The sequence below is a fragment of the Oncorhynchus kisutch genome, linkage group LG30 (assembly GCF_002021735.2).
Source record: "Oncorhynchus kisutch isolate 150728-3 linkage group LG30, Okis_V2, whole genome shotgun sequence".
Lineage (NCBI taxonomy): Eukaryota > Metazoa > Chordata > Actinopteri > Salmoniformes > Salmonidae > Oncorhynchus > Oncorhynchus kisutch.
In genome coordinates, this window is record NC_034203.2 from 29,497,420 (window position 1) to 29,500,298 (window position 2,879).

The following is a 2,879-nucleotide window of genomic DNA, read 5'->3' on the forward strand; positions in this document are numbered from 1 at the left end:
CCCAGCCTAAAAATATTTCTCATAAGAAACTAGCTCCCTGGTACACAGAAAATACCCGAGCTCTGAAGCAAGCTTCCAGAAAATTGGAACAGAAATGGCGCCACACCAAACTGGAAGTCTTCTGACTAGCTTGGAAAGACAGTACCGTGCAGTACCGAAGAGCCCTTACTGCTGCTCGATCATCCTATTTTTCTAACTTAATTGAGGAAAATAAGAACAATCCGAAATTCCTTTTTGATACTGTCGCAAAGCTAACTAAAAAGCAGCATTCCCCAAGAGAGGATGGCTTTCACTTTAGCAGTGATAAATTCATGAACTTCTTTGAGGAAAAGATCATGATTATTAGAAAGCAAATTACGGACTCCTCTTTAAATCTGCGTATTCCTTCAAAGCTCAGTTGTCCTGAGTCTGAACAACTCTGCCAGGACCTAGGATCAAGAGAGACGCTCAAGTGTTTTAGTGCTATATCTCTTGACACAATGATGAAAATAATCATGGCCTCTAAACCTTCAAGCTGCATACTGGACCCTATTCCAACTAAACTACTGAAAGAGCTGCTTCCTGTGTTTGGCTCTCCTATGTTGAACATAATAAACGTCTCTCTATCCACTGGATGTGTACCAAACTCACTAAAAGTGGCAGTGATAAAGCCTCTCTTGAAAAAGCCAAACCTTGACCCAGAAAATATAAAAAAACTATCGGCCTATATCGAGTCTTCCATTCCTCTCAAATATTTTTGAAAAGGCTGTTGCGCAGCAACTCACTGCCTTCCTGAATACAAACAATGTATACGAAATGCTTAGGTCTGGTTTTAGACCCCATCATAGCACTGAGACTGCACTTGTGAAGGTGGTAAATGACCTTTTAATGGCATCAGACCGAGGCTCTGCACCTGTCCTCGTGCTCCTAGACCTTAGTGCTGCTTTTAATACCATCGATCACCACATTCTTTTGGAGAGATTGGAAACCCAAATTGGTCTACACGGACAAGTTCTGGCCTGGTTTAGATCTTATCTGTCGGAAAGATATCAGTTTGTCTCTGTGAATGGTTTGTCCTCTGACAAATCAACTGTAAATTTCGGTGTTCCTCAAGGTTCCGTTTTAGGACCACTATTGTTTTCACTATATATTTTACCTCTTGGGGATGTCATTTGAAAACATAATGTTAACTTTCACTGCTATGCGGATGACACACAGCTGTACATTTCAATGAAACATGGTGAAGCCCCAAAATTGCCTCGCTTAGAAGCATGTGTTTCAAACATAAGAAAGTGGATGGCTGCAAACTTTCTACTTTTAAACTCGGACAAAACAGAGATGCTTGTTCTAGGTCCCAAGAAACAAAGAGATCTTCTGTTGAATCTGACAATTAATCTTAATGGTTGTACAGTCGTCTCAAATAAAACTGTGAAGGACCTCAGCGTTACTCTGGACCCTGATCTCTCTTTTGAAGAACATATCAAGACCATTTCAAGGACAGCTTTTTTCCATCTACGTAACATTGCAAAAATCAGAAACTTTCTGTCCAAAAATTATGCAGAAAAATTCATCCATTCTTTTGTCACTTCTAGGTTAGACTACTGCAATGCTCTACTTTCCGGCTACCCGGATAAAGCACTAAATAAACTTCAGTTAGTGCTAAATACGGCTGCTAGAATCCTGACTAGAACCAAAAAATTTGATCATATTACTCCAGTGCTAGCCTCCCTACACTGGCTTCCTGTCAAAGCAAGGGCTGATTTCAAAGTTTTACTGCTAACCTACAAAGCATTACATGGGCTTGCTCCTACATATCTTTCTGATTTGGTCCTGCCGTAAATACCTACGCTACGGTCACAAGACGCAGGCCTCCTAATTGTCCCTAGAATTTCTAAACAAACAGCTGGAGGCAGGGCTTTCTCCTATAGAGCTCCATTTTTATGGAACGGTCTGCCTACCCATGTCAGAGACGCAAACTCGGTCTCAACCTTTAAGTCTTTACTGAAGACTCATCTCTTCAGTGGGTTTTATGATTGAGTGTAGTCTGGCCCAGGAGTGGGAAGGTGAACGGAAAGGCTCTGGAGCAACGAATCACCCTTGCTGTCTCTGCCTGGCCGGTTCCCCTCTTTCCACTGGGATTCTCTGCCTCTAACCCTATTACAGGGGCTGAGTCACTGGCTTACTGGGGCTCTCTCATACTGTCCCTGGGAGGGGTGCGTCACCTGAGTGGGTTGAGTCACTGATGTGATCATCCTGTCTGGGTTGGCGCCCCCACCTTGGGTTGTGCCGTGGCGGATATCTTTGTGGGCTATACTCAGCCTTGTCTCAGGATGGTAAGTTGGTGGTTGAAGATATCCCTCTAGTGGTGTGGGGGCTGTGCTTAGGCAAAGTGGGTGGGGTTATATCCTTCCTGTTTGGCCATGTCCGGGGGTATCCTCAGATGGGGCCACAGTGTCTCCTGACCCCTCCTGTCTCAGCCTCCAGGATTTATGCTGCAGTAGTTTATGTGTCGGGGGGCTAGGGTCAGTTTGTTATATCTGGAGTACTTCTCCTGTCCTATTCGGTGTCCTGTGTGAATTTAAGTGTGCTCTCTCTAATTCTCTCTTTCTCTCTTTCTTTCTCTCTCTCGGAGGACCTGAGCCCTAGGACCATGCCTCAGGACTACCTGACATGATGACTCCTTGCTGTCCCCAGTCCACCTGGCGGTGCTGCTGCTCCAGTTTCAACTGTTCTGCCTTATTATTATTGGACCATGCTGGTCATTTATGAACATTTGAACATCTTGGCCATGTTCTGTTATAATCTCCACCCGGCACAGCCAGAAGAGGACTGGCCACCCCACATAGCCTGGTTCCTCTCTAGGTTTCTTCCTAGGTTTTGGCCTTTCTAGGGAGTTTTTC